The sequence below is a fragment of the Haliotis cracherodii genome, unplaced genomic scaffold, assembly GCF_022045235.1.
Source record: "Haliotis cracherodii isolate W230 unplaced genomic scaffold, xgHalCrac1.p SCAF_27, whole genome shotgun sequence".
Lineage (NCBI taxonomy): Eukaryota > Metazoa > Mollusca > Gastropoda > Lepetellida > Haliotidae > Haliotis > Haliotis cracherodii.
In genome coordinates this window covers 5,504,633-5,526,857 of record NW_027266283.1, presented here as the reverse complement: position 1 = coordinate 5,526,857, position 22,225 = coordinate 5,504,633, and the positions used below count along the sequence as shown (strand labels likewise).

Genomic DNA, 22,225 nt, shown 5'->3' with positions numbered 1-22,225 from the left:
TTTTTATCTGCAGGGCTGCTGCTGATGTTTATCACTTGTTGCATGTTGGGGAGACGGACAAGGGGCGTTCTGTGCCAAGACTTTGCCAATGTGAAAGGGTAACCTTGTCATGGTCATAGATAACTAGGTAACGACTGCCATGCAAAGAAAAAGCTGGAATTATTCAAATTCCATCATTTTACAAAAATTCATTATTCACAAGACAGGCTCAGGCCACGAAAGGGTCAGGCCCTCAAAGGCTCAGGCACTACTGATTCTGATTTAGTGTTATAGAACCTTTAACCAGAAACAGCACAAACCACCTTAACTCTTTCAACACAAGCCAACCAGAGTTATTTCCCTTGGTACATCAAGTTCCCACAGGCATAGAACCCTGCACACCAAGAGACTTGTTAAAGAAAAGTATTCCTGTTTCTTTAAACTGTTCTGGTATATTTATGTTTGTGGCAATACCAACAAGCTACCTATCACTGCAAATCCAAGATTGTGTAGCATTTGAAAAGTAATGAATATATGTTTCAATATTTACCATTCTTCAAGTAAAGGTAATTGCAGGTGTACAATCAGTAAAAACAGACAACATAGGGGCTATAAATAGACTTACCGTAACAGAAATTGTGATAACAGGGAATAAATAGTCCTCTGATGTTCAGGCAGCAGGAGGAAAGTCATCTTCCTGAGGCAAGGGAGTTAACTGACTATAAAAGTGCAGTTTCCACCCTTGCAGAACTAGGCTGGAACTCTGGAGTTACATTGTGGCTGGACTAAGGAGTCTGTGCATAGTCCAATCAAAATCGTGTAACAAACTAGACACCCGGTTTGTAAACTACATGGATTTTATCATGCAGCTTTTGTTCGAATGCATGATTTCCAAGCATGTGTTCCGTCAACTGGTAGTCGACAGATATTTTCCAAATCTTTTCATGTTTCAAATCATGGTGCTCAAATGATCTGATGCGCTTTGCGAGGTAAGGCCCATTTTATTACAAAATAGATCTTGATTACCGATCAGATCATCTTGACTATGCGCTGCCATATTGTTTGAAACAAATACAAGTGATATGAGAGGGAGATTGATGGACATAGAAGGGCCATAACACATAAAGCTACTGGTGGCACTATGATCGAGTCAGGAAATTCGGCAAGGGTGGAAAATGGAGTGATATAGTCAGTTTATTCCCTTGCCTCGGGAAGATGGAGAAAGGTAGGCATTGCACAGGTGAGAACTGATGTGGAGGTGTGGAAATGCTGCACCTGAAAGAATAAATTGAGTTGTATTTTTCAATGGAACAACAGAACAGGGGTGTTATGGGTGCTGCTGCTGTTGCCTGCTAGAGGTATACTCGTTAGGCCAGGTAAACTCGTTAGCCAAGGTAAGTAAATATGAGAAATAACACAAAAGGTTAAATTAGAATATTATTGTATAGCATACAAAGACAAAAGGATTTAATTATTTTTCCATCACTAGATGGCATAGGTTACTGTAGGAGCTTGATTGGCAGGTGCGATGAAAGTGGATTATCTCCCTTGGATGTGTCAGTAAGGCCTCAGACCACAATTAATTTCCTTCTTTGCTATCTATACTGACATGACAGCCCACCAACCTGCCACTTGTCATTTGTTGAAACACACAGAGGGCCTTCAACTTGGAGTCAAGTCATGGGATGCTGCTCCAGTTCTGCCCGGTACTCTGTTGTGTCTAGCGGTGTAACAAACAGCTGGTGGCAGCGGTCCATGTTCCTCGGCTGCAACAAAATCACTCATTTCAATATGAATGACAATGATAAACACTTGCTGAATGAAATTCTCATGATGAAGTTGAGTGTTGAGGTTGTCGAACAAATGAAACTGTACACAGACACACAGACACACAGAAATGTGAAGCCGTGAACCAATCAATGATTCTTTGCCAAAGAATGTGAACTTTTCCAGAAATATGATTGGAAGGGCTTCTTCGACTATTCATAGGCTCAAGAATGGCCCCAGGACATCAGTAATCGACAAGTGCCAAAATTCTGGAGTCAAACTATCAAGTCGAGCAGTGCGGTCACTTGAACAAATGGACAAGGAAGCTGCCTATCACAAGGAATACCAGAAAAGTCCCAGTGTTGTGAACAGAAAACTTGTGCAGCATGGGAGCAAATTCTGTGAACTTTTAAAGTCAAAACTCAGTGACAAACAGAAGGGGGACTACAAAAAGTGTCAACTTGACCCTAGGCCATGTTTTTGTAAACAAACCGAACATTCATATTAAAAAAAATTAACATGTACAGTAATACTGTAGCTAATGACTTGCTTATGACTGACATTGTGTAACTGAGTTAAAATAGGTCCCTGTTGCTGTAAAGCTATGTCTTTTGAATATTTGCAATGCTACAATCAGCTGTCACTGTAATGAAAATCAGTTAATGAATAAAATCTTAATCCTTTACTTAGCTTGTTGTTGTCTCCTGTCACAGCTTCACTTCCGAAAGGCAATCTGGATATGGCGCATGGCCTTTGTATGTACCCCTGTTGACACAGGCTACTCTGTCTGCATTAATGCTATGTAGCTCTGCAGACAGATGTAAGACATGGGTGTATTTAGAATTATGGCACATGGCCTTTGCATGTACCCCTATTTACACAGACTACTCTGTCTGCATTAATGCTATGTAGCTCTGCAGACAGATGTAAGACATGGGTGTATTTAGAATTATGGCACATGGCCTTTGCATGTACCCCTGTTTACACAGACTACTCTGTCTGCATTAATGCTATGTAGCTCTGCAGACAGATGTTTGACATGGGTGTATTTAGAATTATGGCACATGGCCTTTGCATGTACCCCTGTTTACACAGACTACTCTGTCTGCATTAAAACTATGTGGCTCTGCAGACAGATGTTTGACATAAGTGTATTTAGAATTATGGCCCAAATGGCTGATAACCAAATCATCAAAATCTTCTCTATGCACTATATGGCTTAGTCTGTGAGCATTTACGGTGTGCCACTTGTTGGATATGGGGCAATGGTACCTCAAAAAACCCATAGCCATTGACTGGGCTTACATGCACTGGACCAGATTTGACACTGGCCGTTTTGACAACTGCCCTTTTGGTCACTTTTGGCTGAATGACAAGCAAATACATCTCTGTATTTCTTGAAAAAGGTTTCAATGTTGGCCATATTAATATCATGTAAGCTCAAATAGGCACAACAGGTGTAGTGATACATGATTCTACTATATAGGAACTCATATGACTTATCATGATGCTTGCACTCACTCATTTCAACAACATGCATAAAACCACACGTTCAAAAAAAGTAAACAAATTCATTTAAAAATATATAAAAAATATTTCAACCTGAAAACACATGTACACAGATTTCAACACTTACTGTTAGTATATATGCCAAGTTTCAAGTCCATTTCTTACATAATGATAGAGATATAGTGAATCAAACATATGCACCAGCCTCACCATATCAGGCCTCAGACCACAATTAATTTCCTTCTTTGCTATCTACAGTGACATGACAGCCCTCCATAATTAATATCAGTGGTAGGCCGTTCTGTTGCATGTTGACAGACCTGCCACTTGTGACTCAAAACGCAAAGTTTCGGTCGACATTCACCAGCTACCTTTCACAGTAACCAATGTCAACAGTGCTCACCGGAAGTTTCAAGCCAAAACACACAGCGGCCTTCAACTTGGAGTCAAGTCTTGGGAAGCTGGAGTCAATACCTTCACCGATTGTGGCTAACAAAAATTTGGCAGCAAACTACAATGTCTAATCTTTCATTTAAGCTATCACAAGTCACTCTAAATAAATGGCACAGGCTGAACAGCCCATTTGAACAGGGCACTATATTCTCCTATTTTCCTTCCGGTTCATGGTAAAACTTAGGGGGGATAACTGTGGTCTGAGGACGTATTCTTCGCCTGATAATATAACAAAGGATTTTAACAGTTTGTCTTGTTGAATAGTTGAAATATGATTGCTTTTGAGTTATATGAATGTTATATTTGAACCTTGAATAATAAAATTTCATATTTTGCAGCAGCAACACCCCAAAAATATCATCTCGTTAACCTTGGTTAGCGAGACGAGTGAAAAAAAGAGAGAAAAAATAGAAAAGGCTGAAATATATCCGTTTACTATCCAATATCATACACAGACAATGAGAATTTATATGTTTTCAAACACAAGATGGCACAGGTGACTGTAGGAAGTGGATTGACAGGTATTGAATGTGTGGATTATCTCCCTTTGATTATTCTTCCTCTGAAATGAACATTTATATAAAAAATAACTTTGATGACTTGTTTGGTTCTACGTTTTTTTATTTGGGATCAGGTTGAGTAGAACTATATGAATAAAAACATGCCACCACTGATAGAAAGCGAGACTGTTTGGATTGTTTGTTAGTTTGTTTAATGCCACACTCAGCAATATTCAAGCTATATGACAGTGATCTGTAAACAAATTGAGTCTGAACCAGGCAATCCAGTGACTGACATCAAGACCATCGATCCACGCAATTGGAATATGATCACATGCATCAACCAACACACATACATATATATATATTGTTTGTTTGTTGTTTAACGCTGCATTCAGCAATATTCCAGCTATATGACTTCGGTCTGTAAATAATCAAGCCTGGACCAGACAATCCAGTGACTGACATCATGAGCACTGATCCACCCAATTGGGATCGATGACATGCATCAACCAAGTCAGTGAGCCTGACCACCTGATCCCGTTACCATGTCAAGTTGAGATCAAACAAGGTTTGGACTCCCTGTGTGATGTGATTCAGACCAAGACCATTCATCCTTGGTGGGAGCCCACCCAAGTTTCCCACTGGGATCCAAACCTAATTTCCCACTGGGAATCCCACAGAAATTTCCTCTAGGGTTACGCCAAGCAAAGTGGCCTTCTTAGGGCAAGCATAGTGACCTTCTTACGACAAGCATAGTGGCCTTCTTAGGGCAAGCATAGTGGCCTTCTTACGGCAAGCATAGTGGCCTTCTTACGGCAAGCATAGTGGCCTTCTTACGGCAAGCATAGTGGACTTCTTACGACAAGCATAGTGGCCTTCTTACGGCAAGCATAGTGGCCTTCTTACGACAAGCATAGTGGCCTTCTTACGGCAAGCATGGGTTGACTGCATGGCTAAACCACCCCGGATCTTCACGGGTCACATCTATATATAAACAATGGTATATAATATAGCAAATTTTCATGGACAGAACATGTACATATCACATTTAAAACTGAGCCAAATACTAACTAAATGTAATACTTGGATGCTACACTATTCTACCCTACGGGACCAGACTGGAAGGAGGTTAATCGCAGACATCAGCGCCAAGACTGCACGTTGGTGTGGTAGTTGAGGAAGTATAATTCGGAGGGATTCACACACAGAAGGACATTGCACTTCCAGCAACTGATTGATGATTTGGCCCACTTAAATGGATTGTCAGCCAACCTTGTGTATCTTTTCAGAAACCACCCACCGGGTGTCATTGCCACCTGCAGGCCCAAGCTAGTGACCGCCACCATCCAAGCACTCCTGTTCCAACGAAGTCACTCATCTTGATGGATCTGACCGCCACCATCCAAGCACTCCTGTTCCAGCGAAGTCACTCATCTTGATGGACCTGGCCGCTACCATCCAAGCACTCCTGTTCCAACGAAGTCACTCATCTTGATGGACCTGACCGCTACCCTCCATGATGTTAATCACTGGATTGTCTGGTCCAGACTCAATTATTTACAGGCGTTAAACAACAAACAAACAAACAATGAGATATGCATTAAATATGGCAATTTGCCTCAATTTGACCTCAACACGTCTATGCATGCGATGATTGATCATTAAAAGTTTTACAGGTGTTAGGCCTTGCCCATGATAAAGGTTTGCTAAGTACCTAGATATTTCATAAATTAGTAAACCTGCCACACACTTTGATATAAGCGAGAATGACATTCTGAACATCATGGCGAACAATATTCCTAGAACATAAAGGTCCAGCCAATGAGAAGTCAATATTGAAAACTGCTAGAGACTCCACCATTGCCTTACGCTGATTAACATACTATTGTCAATGCAATAAAAAATGAGCTACATTAACAAGCTGATTACACACTGTACAATGTGAAGAAATGTCTTTATTAATAACATTTAGATAAGCACCAAGACCACAATGCCCAAGACGAAGTCTGGTTAAGAGAAACTCCTCTCGCTGATTATTTCTAGATATGTGTAATTTAGTCATAAAAGGATCGATGCCATACAGATGACGTCCTTTGAAGGATGATGCCCATCTCTGCTGCCATTTTCTTTTAGTATGGGTCATACTGACGATGCCTAACTCTGCAGGAGAAGGTAAAATTGTTTCATCCCGTTCTCAGTCTTCAAATTCTAATGCAGCTTTTGCCAATTTATCAGCTTCCTCATTTCCAAGTAATCCAACATGAGCACATCTTCAGGCAAATCCATCATCATGGGATCTGGGTCACTCACAAATTTCTCGCGGTCATGCCCACAATCATAGTCCTACGTTTCTTATAGAAAAATCTGGAGGAAAATATTCCATGAAGTCTTCGAAACCATCGTCATCATCGTCGTCATCATCATCATCATCATCATCATCATCATCATCATCATCAGAGTTGCCGAAAAGTTTGCGAAATTCCCGTTCGCCCTCAGGATTTAGTTCAAGCATATCAAAACAACCAACAATCAATAAAATCATTGTCTAAAATCTCATCGCTAATCATGACTTGCAGCCATTGCAAACGTGTTCAAACTAAAATCGCAACACAAAGTTTACTTTCAGAAACTCAGCGATCTAAGAAAACTTTCTAGATAAACATCCCGTAATACATCAAACCTTGTTTCTGGTAGTCAGATTGTAGCGCATGCATCCATCAGTGAAGACATGATCCATGCGTTAGGCTGAGTTCTTCATTGCTTAGCTTAATCTCGTGGTTACAACGGTCCTGTCAACATCATCACATCCAATATGAAATACTCTATACAACTGTAGGTGAGGTGAAATTCGGTTTAATGTCGTGTCCAAGATTATTGCATATATACAGCGACGTGCATGCACGTGTATGTGTGTGTGTGGCTGCTTGAACTGGCTGCACACTGGTATACTGACTCCGAGCCGACCAGTCCTTGTTTTAGCCCCTTAATGCCGAGCGCCAGACAGGGTAACAACAAGTACCATCGTTTAACGTCTTTTGGTATGGCGCGGCTGGGGATCGAACCCCGGACCTTCCGCTCTCTGGGTGGACGCTCTACCACTAGACCACGGAGGCGGTCCTATACAACTGTAACAGACATACATGTATAGCTGGATGCTCATTACTCTGTACAGGACATACAAAATAACTTAATATCAAAATAACATTACAACATACAAAACATTAACAAAAGGTAAATGGCAAGTGACTGCCTAATTACAATAGAGATATTCACAAAATCTTTTGTACTGTACCTTACCATAATTATCATGAATTAAATGATGGCAATATATACAACACTTATATTTACCAACTATGTGCTGAACTACCAGTACGTCTTCTCACAAGCAGGTATTAACCTGGTCACCACTGCCGTATCCAACCTACAGCATAGAAAATACACCAAATAATACAATAATTAACTGCATAGACAAAACTGCCAAACGTTTAGTATCAACAGTTATTCTGTACTCAACTACACACTTGAAATGTTCCAAGTTGTGGGAAGTATTCATTTATCTTGGAAATACTAAATTAATCAGATTGAACTTAAAATCCACCACCAAATAACTTCAAATAACATTATTCTCAACTCTGCTACAAGATGACTTGTTAACGTGAGTATAGGATGTATAATTATTTGTTGTTTACTAGTATACACGCAGGCTGGTAGACCGGCCTATGGTGTCTGGGAAGTCATGACATCTTGGCTGGTCTACTGGCCTACAGTGTTGAAAGAGTTAAGACACCCTGTAATCTAATCTACTCATGCTATGATGTATCTGGTCACTAAACAACAGAACCGGCTCCCTGGTCTAGTGGATAGAGCGGGGTTTCATATGTAGCCGAGTTATACCAAGGACATTTAATGAATGGTACTTGTTGTTACCCTGCCTGGCCCAGGCAATAAGGGGCTAAAACAAGGACGGGTCCTCTTGGAGTCTGTATACTGTGTTAGTTGCATATTCATGTCAAAGCGAGAAATGGTATCTCGGTGGATACCACAATAAAATTGGCTTAAGTTCAGACAAGAACAAGTGGCCACACAAACACACACAAACACACACAAGGCTGACTGACAGGCTGACAGGCTGATTGACTGACTGACTGACTGACAAGCAAACTAGGGGTAGATCCGGGGTAGAATAAGTCTTCAGCAACCCATGCTTGCTGTAAAAGGCAACTTTGCTTGTCGTGAGAGGCGACTAACTTGATCGGGTGGTCAGACTCGCCGACTTGGTTGATGCATGTCATCGATCCCAATTGCGTGGATCGATGCTCGTGATATCAATCACTGGATTGTCTGCTCCAGACTGGATTATTACTGAGTGCAGTGTTAAACAACAAAACAACCAACCAAGCAACCATTTAAGCACACAGGACCTCAGCCAGATTCCGCTTAATATTCTCCATTTGAAATTACTTCATGAGGCCATTTTGCACTGGATGGTTGCCGATGGAGAGCCCATCATGTTGGAGGACCGATGCTGAAACTGATGAGTATCCCTCAATCGTATAATGTATGAAATTATTCTTCTGGCGGAGATGTAGCCAAAAAATCTGCTACCATGGGAATAGTTGCTGCCATGTGTTCCCAACCACTCCTCAAAGCCATTGTCCGAACTTGAGCCATCAGATGGCAGAGAAGGGAAGTCTCCCAAACCGCGCCACTTGGAGAAAACGGAAGCCTGCACTTTCGCCATGCTAGTTTCCAAGTGTGTAGGTGTAGATTGTGGAGGCTTCCGTGTCTGATTGAGGCTGACGAAGTAGATTGCGAGGTAGTGGGAGCTGGAGTGGCACTGTCATGAGAAGTGGAAACAGTCTGGGAACCAAGTCTGGGAACCAAGAACTATGGAACCCGATCCGTGTCCTCCACATGTCTCAGGACTCGGTCCACTAGAGGCCTAGGGGGAAAACCGTAAGCAAGCAACCCTCCCAACTCACTGACAGGGCATCCATGTGGAGAGTTATGGATGCAGATATGGTACTGGGGGCCATTTCACAAAGGGTTCGTAGCGCTAAGACAGCCGTAAGTCTATGTTAAAGTATAGGAGTTACGGTACTCGTAGCGCTACGATCACTTTGTGAAACGGGCCCCTGGACTGACATAGATGGGGAGCTGGTGGTTGAGACACATGGCAAACAAGTCAAGATGGGCAGTGTCTAAACCCGTCATTATCCACATGAAAACTTGGGGATGTGGAGACCACTGCGTCGACACAATCTTGTTCTTCAGGGGTAAACAGTCCACCAAAAGGTTTAATGTCTGGGGAATGGGGCAGGCTTCCAATATGAAGCTGATTCAGGCTGTTCCCAACTCAGACATATGACTTTGACAATCTGTGATCCAACAAATAAAAATAATGGTCAGGGTCAAGACAATAATTTCAAATATCCTCCTCAGGACAACAGACCAAAGGGAGCTTACTCTTCCACCAATGTTGCAAATTACCTCCCCCTTGTCTACAGTTGAGAAACTGTTGTTTGCTTGTCACAGTCACAGATATTCCAGCTACATGACATCTCCGACTTTATGAGTTATTGGAGCAAACCCCTCAGCTCAAACATGGCCAACCTGTGAAGACTTTGAGGCAGCTTGGTACTCACAGACATATCAACACCACTCATTAACCTGGTCGAAACTGGTGGATGTCAGGAGACATGCTGGTACTGGACCCTTGGGGGAATCTGTCCTCTTTTCGGATTGTCACCTGAGTGGATTTGTCATCTGTGTGGATTGTCATCAGAGTCGATTTGTCATCTGTGTGGATTTGTCATGTCCAGACAATGATTTTAACCTGAAGCTACATCCAACACCCTGTTAGACACCCTGCAATCTAAATCTATCCATGCTATGATGTATCTAGTCACTGTACATACCTTATTACACCACTTGACCCATGTCCAGACAATGCTTTTAACCTGAAGCTACATCAAAAACCCTGTTAGACACCCAGTAATCTAAATCTAACCATGCTATGATGTATCTGGTCAGTATGCATAGTGTATTTGACCCTTTGACCCATCTCAAGAGGAGGACTTTAACCAGAAACAACACAAAACACCCTAAAGACACCCTGTAATCTAAATCTACCCATGCTATCATGTATCTGGTCAGTGTACATAGTCTATTGGTCCACTTGACCCATTATTCCAATAGTCTGTAAATAACCACATCTGGACCACACAATCTAGTGATTGATATTACGAATAACAACCCACGCTGTGTGGGTACGACAGGCTACACTAAGCATTAGTCCAATAGTCTGTAAATAATCACATCTGGACCAGACAATCTAGTGATTAATATTACGAGTAACAACCCACGCTGTGTGGTATGACAGGCTGTCAACCTGGCCACTCAGCTGATATAACCTTGTTGATGGGATCAGTTGTAACCCGAATCCCCTCAGGGCGTCAGGATATAATACCGCATGTCCAGACTGCACAAACTTTCAAGATGCTTGATGACTTGATTAGACACAAAGATAACACAATCTATATTTAGTGACATAAGACTCACAAATAATAAACAAATTTGTCTATAAAGAAAAGTAAATATTTACTACATTTGATGGTGTGTGTTCTTGTAGACATATACTGAAGGTCATCTAGTTATAGCTATTTCAGGTTTGTATGGGTGATGTCGCTACACTATTCCAATATTCCAACTATAATTATGAAAATAATTGAGTCTGGACCAGACAATCCAGTGATACCATGAGCACTGATACTCTTAAAGGAGATTCACGGACATGCAATCACTGAGCCTGACCAGACGGGCTACTGGTAGTAAAAACACTGATATAAATCAAAATGTAACTATTCATATAGTTTACACACACAATATCAAAAGACAAACACATTTGTTATTTGGACTGTTTCAAGATTGTTTCAAATGAACCGTGTCACACAGCTTATCAATGGGGCATGATCAAGAGTTTATAGAACTGAAGACTGATATTGACACTGTCAGTCACTGTGGACTAAGTCGGATATTTTAACATGCCGCGTGCAGGCATGGCCAGGGGGCAGACTGTGTGAAACTGAAGTGTTGTTTGTAAATAATCGAGTCTGCACTAAACAATCCAGTGATTGACATAACAAGCATCGATTTACGCAAATGTGATACAATGACATGCATCAACCAAGTCAGCGAGCCTGACCACCCGATCCATTAGTAGCCTCTTACGGCATGCATGGGTTGCTGAAGACATATTCCCTACTTCATGTGTCAAATCTGAAGTGACACTGGTGCATGACATTTACATGACAAACAGACATGACATTCATCTGCCTATACCCAGGCCCATCATGGCCGCTACGAATGCTGATATTATCAGGGAATATTGTACTAAGGCCAAAAAAATAACAGTCTTGGTTCTCAGGCGCTGCCTGCATCATCATAAAGTCCGCCGCAAGTTTCATTTTTATTTCCATTTTCAAAATTAAAAATGAAGAATCCACATACTTAAACACAATGCGATCCAATATAGCACGCAGTTACTTCCCTTTACATGCACACTGCTTTCCTGCACATCTCGTGTTATGGTCGTTGTGGCAACAGGAGACTGTATGTTTCTTTATGTAGGGAGGCTGATGGTACCCTCCTGTGTAAGATCCGGGGTGGAAGAGGTCTTCAGCAACCCATGCTTGCTGTAGAAGGCGACTAACGGGATCTGGTGGTCAGGCTTGCTGACTTGGTTGATGCATGTCATCGAATCCAATTGCTTGGACTGATGCTCAAGATGTCAGTCACTGGATCATCTGGTCCAGACTCGATTATTTACAGACTGCTGTCATATAGCTGGAATATTGCTGATATCGGCATTAAACAAACAAACAAACAACAACTGTGTATTTGGTGACATACAAGTTAGAACAAGCAAAAAAACTCCCCAAAACACCACCCTCGCACACTATATTTTCAAAGGTCATTGCCTGAGAACCAATTCTTTTATTTTTTAAGCCTAACGTATTGTCACAAAAATGTTTTCTTGGCTAGACAAACTCTTGCTTCTTCTAAAAAATATCACTCACTCATCCTGCCAGAAACTACGGGGACATGCTGTCCACTACAATAAAAGTATAGGGGCCCCTTCCAAGATTTAATTCTTCACTTGGTAACAGAACTGGAAACTGTAGACAGCTATATACATGTATTTATCATGCTACTTCTTGCTTGTTGTATTTTATACAGACATACATCAGTGTTGTGAGCTTGACACATGACACGCTTTAGGGGGCGCATGATGCACATTAGAAGTCAAATAAAAACATTTTAAACAGAATTAGTAGTTGTATGGTGGGATGGGGTGGGGGGTATGGCTACATGGTGGGGCGGGGGGTGGGGTGGTGAAGGGTGTGAGGGTATGGCTACATGGTGGGGTGGGGTGGTGTAGGGGGGTATGGCTACATGGTGGGGTGGGGTGGTGAAGGGTGTGAGGGTATGGCTACATGGTGGGGCGGGGTGGTGAAGGGTGTGAGGGTATGGCTACATGGTGGGGAGGGGTGGTGAGGGGTGGGATGGTATGGCTACATGGTGGGGTGGGGTGGTGTAGGGGGGTATGGCTACATGGTGGGGTGGGGTGGTGTAGGGGGTATGGCTACATGGTGGGGTGGGGGGTGGGGTGGTGAGGGTGTGAGGGTATGACTACATGGTGGGGTGGGGTGGTGTAGGGGGGTATGGCTACATGGAGGGGTGGGGTGGTGTAGGGGGTATGGCTACATGGTGGGGTGGGGGGTGGGGTGGTGAGGGTGTGAGGGTATGACTACATGGTGGGGTGGGGTGGTGAGGGGTGTGAGGGTATGGCTACATGGTTGGGTGGGGTGGTGTAGGGGGGTATGGCTACATGGTGGGGTGGTGAGGGGAGTATGGCTACACGGTGGGGTGGGGTGGTGAAGGGTGTGAGGGTATGACTACATGGTGGGGTGGGGTGGGGTGGTGAAGGGAGTATGGCTACACGGTGTGGTGGGGTGGTGAGGGTATGGCTACACGGTGGGGTGGGGAGGTGTAGGGGGTATGGCTACATGGTGGGGTGGGGTGGTGAAGGGAGTATGGCTACACGGTGGGGTGGGGTGGTGAGGGTATGGCTACATGGTGGGGTGGGGTGGTGTAGGGGGTATGGCTACATGGTGGGGTGGGGTGGTGAGGGGAGTATGGCTACACGGTGGGGTGGTGAGGGGTGGGAGGGTATGGCTACATTGTGGGGTGGGGTGGTGAGGGGTGGGAGGGTATGGCTACATGGTGGGGTGGGGCGTGAGGGGTGGGGGGGTATGGCTACATGGTGGGGTGGGGTGGTGAGGGATGGGAGAGTATGGCTACATGGTGGGGTGGGGTGGTGAGGGGTGGGAGGGTATGGCTACATGGTGGGGTGGGGTGGTGAGGGGTTGGGTGTATGGCTACATGGTGGGGTTGGCTGTTGAGGGGTGGGAGGGTATAGCTACACGGTGGGGTGGGGTGGTGAGGGGTGTGAGGGTATGGCTACATGGTGGGATGGGGTTGTGAGGGGTGGGAGGGTATGGCTACATGGTGGGGTGGGGTGAGGGGTGGGGTGTATGGCTACATGGTGGGGTTGGGTGTTGAGGGGTGGGAGGGTATAGCTACACGGTGGGGTGGGGCGGTGAGGGGTGTGAGGGTATGGCTACATGGTGGGGTGGGGTGAGGGGTGGGGTGTATGGCTACACGGTGGGGTGGGGTGGTGAGGGGTGTGAGGGTATAGCTACACGGTGGGGTGGGGTTGTGAGGGGTGGGAGGGTATGGCTACATGGTGGGGTGGGGTGAGGGGTGGGGTATATGGCTACACGGTGGGGTTGGGTGTTGAGGGGTGGGAGGGTATAGCTACACGGTGGGGTGGGGTGGTGAGGGGTGTGAGGGTATGGCTACATGGTGGGTCGGGGTGTTGAGGGGTGGGAGGGTATGGCTACATGGTGGGGTGGGGTGGTGAGGGGTGGGAGGGTATGGCTACATGGTGGGTCGGGGTGTTGAGGGGTGGGATGGTATGGCTACATGGTGGGGTGGGGCGGTGAGGGGTGTGAGGGTATGGCTACATGGTGGGTCGGGGTGTTGAGGGGTGGGAGGGTATGGCTACATGGTGGGGTGGGGTGGGGAGGGGTGGGATGGTATGGCTACATGGTGGGGTGGGGCGGTGAGGGGTGGGAGGGTATGGCTACATGGTGGGTCGGGGTGTTGAGGGGTGGGAGGGTTATGGTTACATGGTGGGGTGGGGTGAGGAGGGGTGGGGGGGTATGGCTACATGTTGGGGTTGGGTGTTGAGGGGTGGGATGGTATGGCTACATGGTGGGGCGGTGAGGGGTGGGAGGGTTATGGTTACATGGTGGGGTGGGGTGAGGAGGGGTGGGGGGGTATGGCTACATGGTGGGGTTGGGTGTTGAGGGGTGGGATGGTATGGCTACACGGTGGGGTGGGGTGGTGAGGGGTGGGAGGGTATGGCTACATGGTGGGGTGGGGCGGTGAGGGGTGGGAGGGTATGGCTACATGGTGGGGTGGGGTGGTGAGGGGTGTGAGGGTATGGCTACATGGTGGGGTTGGGTGTTGAGGGGTGGGAGGGTATAGCTACACGGTGGGGTTGGGTGTTGAGGGGTAGGAGGGTATGGCTACATGGTGGGGTGGGGTGTTGAGGGGTAGGAGGGTATGGCTACATGGTGGGGTGGTGAGGGGTCGGAGGGTATAGCTACACGGTGGGGTGGGGTGGTGAGGGGTAGGAGGGTATGGCTACATGGTGGGGTGGGGTGTTGAGGGGTAGGAGGGTATGGCTACATGGTGGGGTTGGGTGTTGATGGGTGGAAGGGGATGGCTACATGGTCGGGTGGGGTGGTGAGGGGTGGGAGGGTATGGCTACATGGTGGGGTGGGGTGTTGAGGGGTGGGAGGGTATGGCTACATGGTGGGGTGGGGCGTGAGGGGTGGGGGGGTATGGCTACATGGTGGGGTGGGGTGGTGAGGGATGGGAGAGTATGGCTACATGGTGGGGTGGGGTGGTGAGGGGTGGGAGGGTATGGCTACATGGTGGGGTGGGGTGGTGAGGGGTGGGGTGTATGGCTACATGGTGGGGTTGGCTGTTGAGGGGTGGGAGGGTATAGCTACACGGTGGGGTGGGGTGGTGAGGGGTGTGAGGGTATGGCTACATGGTGGGATGGGGTTGTGAGGGGTGGGAGGGTATGGCTACACGGTGGGGTGGGGTGTTGAGGGGTGGGAGGGTATGGCTACATGGTGGGGTGGGGCGGTGAGGGGTGGGAGGGTATGGCTACATGGTGGGGTGGGGTGGTGAGGGGTGTGAGGGTATGGCTACATGGTGGGGTTGGGTGTTGAGGGGTGGGAGGGTATAGCTACACGGTGGGGTTGGGTGTTGAGGGGTAGGAGGGTATGGCTACATGGTGGGGTGGGGTGTTGAGGGGTAGGAGGGTATGGCTACATGGTGGGGTGGTGAGGGGTCGGAGGGTATAGCTACACGGTGGGGTGGGGTGGTGAGGGGTAGGAGGGTATGGCTACATGGTGGGGTGGGGTGTTGAGGGGTAGGAGGGTATGGCTACATGGTGGGGTTGGGTGTTGATGGGTGGAAGGGGATGGCTACATGGTCGGGTGGGGTGGTGAGGGGTGGGAGGGTATGGCTACATGGTGGGGTGGGGTGTTGAGGGGTGGGAGGGTATGGCTACATGGTGGGGTGGGGCGTGAGGGGTGGGGGGGTATGGCTACATGGTGGGGTGGGGTGGTGAGGGATGGGAGAGTATGGCTACATGGTGGGGTGGGGTGGTGAGGGGTGGGAGGGTATGGCTACATGGTGGGGTGGGGTGGTGAGGGGTGGGGTGTATGGCTACATGGTGGGGTTGGCTGTTGAGGGGTGGGAGGGTATAGCTACACGGTGGGGTGGGGTGGTGAGGGGTGTGAGGGTATGGCTACATGGTGGGATGGGGTTGTGAGGGGTGGGAGGGTATGGCTACATGGTGGGGTGGGGTGTTGAGGGGTGGGAGGGTATGGCTACATGGTGGGGTGGGGTGGTGAGGGGTGGGAGGGTATGGCTACATGGTGGGGTGGGGTGGTGAGGGGTGGGAGGGTATGGCTACATGGTGGGGAGGGGTGGTGAGGGGTCGGAGGGTATGGCTACATGGTGGGGAGGGGTGGTGAGGGGTGTGAGGGTTATGGTTACATGGTGGGGAGGGGTGGGGAGGGGTATGGCTACATGGTGGTGTGGGGTGGGATGGTATGGCCACCTGGTGGGGTGCGGTGGTGTAGGGGGGTATGGCTACATGGTGGGGCGGGGTGGTGAGGGGTGGGAGGGTATGGCTACATGGTGGGGTGGGGTGGTGAGGGGTGGGAGGGTATGGCTACATGGTGGGGTTGGGTGTTGAGGGGTGGGAGGGTATGGCTACATGGTGGGGTGGGGTGGTGAGGGGTGGGAGGGTATGGCTACACGGTGGGGTGGGGTGGTGAGGGGTGGGAGGGTATGGCTACATGGTGGGGTTGGGTGTTGAGGGGTGGGAGGGTATGGCTACATGGTGGGGTTGGGTGTTGAGGGGTGGGAGGGTATAGCTACACGGTGGGGTGGGGTGGTGAGGGGTGGGAGGGTATGGCTACATGGTGGGGTGGGGTGGTGAGGGGTGGGAGGGTATGGCTACATGGTGGGGCGGGGTGTTGAGGGGTGGGAGGGTATGGCTACACGGTGGGGCGGGGTGTTGAGGGGTGGGAGGGTATGGCTACATGGTGGGGTTGGGTGTTGAGGGGTGGGAGGGTATGGCTACATGGTGGGGAGGGGTGGTGAGGGGTGGGAGGGTATGGCTACATGGTGGGGAGGGGTGGTGAGGGGTGTGAGGGTTATGGTTACATGGTGGGGAGGGGTGGGGAGGGGTATGGCTACATGGTGGTGTGGGGTGGGATGGTATGGCCACCTGGTGGGGTGCGGTGGTGTAGGGGGGTATGGCTACATGGTGGGGCGGGGTGGTGAGGGGTGGGAGGGTTATGGTTACATGGCGGGGAGGGGAGGGATATGGTTCTATGGTGGTGAGGGGTGGTGAGGGGTGGGAGGGTTATGGTTACATGGTGGGGAGGGGTGGGGAGGGGTATGGTTCTATGGTGGTGAGGGGTGGGGAGGGGTGGGGAGGGGTATGGTTCTATGGTGGTGAGGGGTGGGATGGTATGGCCACCTGGTGAGGTGTGGTGTAGGGGGGTATGGCTACAGGGTCGGACAGGGTGGGAGGGTATGGCTAAATGTTGGATTGGGGTGGGGGGTATGGCTTAATGGGGGGTGGGGCGGGAGGGTATGGATAGCTCTGAGTTCCAAAGAAGTCGCCAAAAGCAACATGGCAAAATTACCCTTATTTGGCCCCGCCCCTCAACCCCTTGGAAGGCGGAGGGGATCAGCACCACCATTTGTACAATTTTGAATCCTCACCACCTACGGATGCTTCTGGTCAAATCTAGTTAATTTACAATTAGTAAAAAACAGTCTATTTGACCACTTGACCCATGCCCAGATAATGACTTCAAGAAGAAACAGCACAGAACACCCGTAAGACACCCTGTAATCTAAATCTACCCATGCTATGATATATCTGCTTTAGGGCCGGTCGGGTAGCCAAGTGGTCAAAGTGTTGGCTCCTCATGACGAAGACCAGGGTTTGATTCCTGACATGGGTACAATGTGTGAAGCCCATTTCTGGTGTCCCCCATCGAGATATTGCTGGAAATTTGCTAAAAGCGGCGTAAAACCATACTCACTCACTCCTTATGCTCTAAGAACACTGTCTATTTAAACACTTTACCCATGTCAAGAGAATGACTTTATCCAAAAACTGCACAAATCCATCCTTAAGACAACTTGTAATCTACACTTACCCTTGCTATGATGTGTTACTATACACTGCCTATTGGAACACTTGACACCTTGTAATCTACACCTACCCTTGCTATGAGGTGTCTTGTTACTATACACTACCTATTGGAACACTTGCCAATTTGTAGAGAATGACCTTAACAAGAAACAACACAAAACACCCCTAAGACACCCTGGTCACTGGACACAGTTGATGTGACCATTTGATTCATCTCCAGAGAATGACATCAGCCAGAAAACTCACAAAACACCCTGAAGATGTGCAAAGCAGTATAAGTATGCATAGTCTATTTGACCACTTGACCCATTTTCAGAGAAAGCCTTCAACCTGAAGCTACACAAACCATCCTTAAATTTAAATCTCATTTCCAGACCATCCCTATTAAACATGAACCTGTTCTGGACCAGACAATCCAGTGATTGACATCATGAGCGTCGATCCACGCAATTGGGATGATGACATGTACATGATGTAGCCGGACCACCCGATCCCATTAGATGCCTTTTGCGACAAGCATAGTCGCCTTTTACGGCAAGTATGGGTTGCTGGAGACCTATTCTACCCCGGATCTTCACGGGTCTGTCTCACTTGTGATGATCAATGCTCATAATGTCAATCACTGGATTGTCTGGTACAGATTTGACTATTCAAAAACCTGTCATATGGCTGGAATACTGCTTAGGGTAGTGTTGAACAACAAACAAACAAACATCCACCTGTACCACACAAATAACAAACCATGAAACAATCAAACACTTTCATTCCAATCTAGTTGTGGGAAAGGTGTGTATTGCAGTCTTAGAGTGTTTTGAAGTGCACACAATGTTCTCTGTCCATCATTTGAGGTGGGGTGGGGTGGGGTGGGGTGGGGTGGGTTGAGGTGAGGTGAGGTGAGGTGAGGTGAGGTGAGCTGAGGTGAGGTGAGCAGGCCTCAAAGTTTAATTTTTTACTAAGTAGCCATATGGCTACAAGTATTTTTTTCTTGTGTAAAATTTTTGTACCAGTAGTAAAATCAAGAAGTCAAGGCAATATTGTAGGTAGCCAAAAGCATTTGAAAATATCTTTATCAAAAAACTATTATAATATGTACCAGTTACAGCACTAGTCTTGAAATTGTATCTTAATGGAAACTCTACTTGAATTTTGTTACTTGTGACTTGAACAATGATGCAATTTTGTTACTAGATGTGTAGCAATAGAATTTAGTTGCCACAAGATATTTTTCAAGGTAGTCATTTGGCTACCTCTGTATTTTAGACAGTAGACCAACTGAAATTTAGGTCGCATTGGCTACTGTTGCAACTTAGAGTCCTGGTGTGGTGTGTGTTTGTACCAGGCGAGACTCATGCCAGTTTTATGGTGTTAACTCACTGAGATACCATGCTGCAATGTAACATGAATACATGCTCTATATGGCCACTCAGATCAGAAGGCCTCAGACCACAATTACACTGATGAGTTTCCCAGGTAGCTGTGTACAGCCAATCAAGTGCAGCGAGCCACCAGGTGTGACCACTCCTAGCTGACACTCTGCCAATACGCCCAAAAGTGTCAGACAGTGTAGACACCTCAACTGCTCAAGAAATGCGTAGATCATGTGAGCTTCTAATAAAACAATCACAATGAAAGTCAGTCACAAGAGAATCAAGTCACAGTTAAGGAAGGGCCACACTGCCTGGAACAAATATCTCACCTTTCAATCTGAAGAGCCAGAAAGTGCCTCTCTACCCCAGATATCCAGGACTGTCACTAGGATGAGTGCTGAAGACTTCTCAATAGTTACCAAGTCGAGGTTGGATGGCACTGGGCTGTCAACACCAGACTGTGACAGCATCTCTTCCTGTGTGTGGCTGTTGCGTCCAACTGCGGCAGCAAGCAAGACCTGAAACAAGGGTCAAGCAAAGCTGAGGGTATGCGACAATGAGAAGATGGCCGAAGCATGGAACACAGCTCTGCGACTGCATTGTTCGACACCCACTGACTTTGACAAGCCTCAGCTGCAGATAGCCAAGGAGAGAAAATGGGGAGCATGCTGAAAATAACATTGAAATGTGTTATGTGTGACTTCATAGCACCTGAAATGAAGTTGTACAACAAAATCAAGACAGGAAATCCTGGACCAAATAAAGTAGCACCTAACACAGGACTTGCCTTGGGTCTACAATACCAGACACCCTATTGGAAACACAAGAGCCAGGTTACAGATGGCAAACATGGCCACTCCACACCCCCTTGCTGGAGCAGTATGCAGAGGACCTCCAACAAGGTGGCTAATGCTGTAACTGAACTGAATACACAGGATATGAATGAGCTCTGCTGGACTGGTGCTTGGCTAAAAGGAAAAGGAATGGATGTGAAATGTCCAGGGGGGCACCCAGACTGTACTGCAAACATGTCGGCCTTCATTCCATTCTCTGAGTTTTAGTATGGGACAGGACATTGGAAATCTGCTTGTACTACATATCATATCAGGTTAACTGCTAGCTGTGACCAGTTTATTTTTAAAAGAAGATTTTTAAAGATTATAAGATATCACTGAGACAAAGCAGAGACCATAAAACAAGCTACGGTCTCTGGGCAAGGTTACCAATGGTTACCAACCTGCTATTTCGATTCCAAACTAGTCAATGGCCACTTCAATATATTCAAATTATCTGAAAAAAATAACACACGCGTAGTGGCTAACAATGGCATGCTTATCTTTTGAACATAATGTATCCTGGCAATATATCGCTCATCCGAGTTTGAGCTTCTTTGGGTGTGGTTTTTTTGTTTTTTTTAGAAAAAGTCAAAACAATCCAAATTCACACTGGATACACTTAAGGTGCAGCTATGGATTACAGAATGATGTTCATTCACAAATAGCGGTCATAATATTATTGAACATTGCTCCATATTTCCTGAGAGGAGACAGAATTGACACCAATGAGCATGTCTTGCCTCGGTCACACCCAGTGCCTGTTGGTGCAGTCGAATGCAAGTCTTGCTACATCCGTGTCTACAACTTTATCTATCCATGCAAAATAGTTTTAAAAAGTATTAACAGTAAACATACTACCTTATGTATCCACGGGCTGGTAAGGTATCCGATGACATTTCACATTTTCCTTATAAAACAGCAAACATCATCAAGATGATTTCTAAAATTCACTTCCTGGCCGCCATGTTTTGGTTCAAGAAAGTTCAAGGTCGTGTTGGATGGCACTACTGCGCTGGCCGCTGGACACAGGCGAAAGCTTGGCCCCGTCTATAAGTTTCGGGCGCAACAATAGCGTGGAACTAGTTTTCCTTCTGTTTCAGAAAAAAACTCCATTACTTTGCATACTACCCGCGGTATGGATACCATATTGAATGTGTAGAAAACAATACATCGATGTGAGGAGCTTATTAAAACTGGTACCAAGAACTCGTTTCGCCACACACAGAAGGAAACCAGTCCGGTTGAAATCTCCCACAGCAAATCTTGATCTAAATCTTTTCACAGACGGCCTGAAGATACTGACGTCAGAGCCAAAAAACATGACGTCATTATCTTTGTCCTTGCATGTTAGAAACTTGGAAGTGACTCAGCTAACAGTGGTATCAAGTCAAATCTCAGCTTGGCCTGAAAATCAGAAAAATTTAAAGAAATATTTTCAATCGAAAGGTCCCTGTTAGACAGACTCTCTTTGCCTGAATTGCACTTACATGCAATAATTACAATACGTTTATAGGAAGAATGGATTTATGTTACCACAAATTTTACCTTTATAGTCTAATGAAAAAGCTAGGCTTCTGCAATATGTAGAAAAATTATAGGATATGACATAACGTGACTTGTGATGGCGGGCGTGGACAGAAATTAAACAGAGAACAGAGCAAACTGAAAAAAATATTGACCCTTTACAGAAAAAAGGACTTTTTGTTCTTCACAACAGACTTTAATACTTATTGGGCATCTTATATGTACGGAAGCCTTTTAGGGCCATTTGTTTTTTTTAAATTTTTCGATATTATCTTGAAATTTCAAGATACTAAGTTGAAATTTCAAGATAATTCATTTCAAATGTATTTTTACATCTTAGGATGTTAAAAACTTATTATCTTGAAATTTCAACTTGGTATCTTGAAATTTCAACTTGGTATC

General features: G+C 46.3%; 1 long non-coding RNA gene across 1 annotated transcript; it reads right to left on the bottom strand.

Moving 5' to 3' along the window:
* Positions 1-1,201: 1,201 nt before the first annotated feature.
* Positions 1,202-21,254, bottom strand: LOC139473296 (uncharacterized). Its single transcript, XR_011653928.1, has 4 exons — positions 21,158-21,254; positions 19,793-19,981; positions 1,605-1,745; positions 1,202-1,254 (listed from the first exon to the last, which is right to left on the bottom strand). It is a non-coding gene; the product is annotated as an uncharacterized lncRNA (long non-coding RNA).
* Between the last annotated feature and the right edge of the window lie 971 nt (positions 21,255-22,225).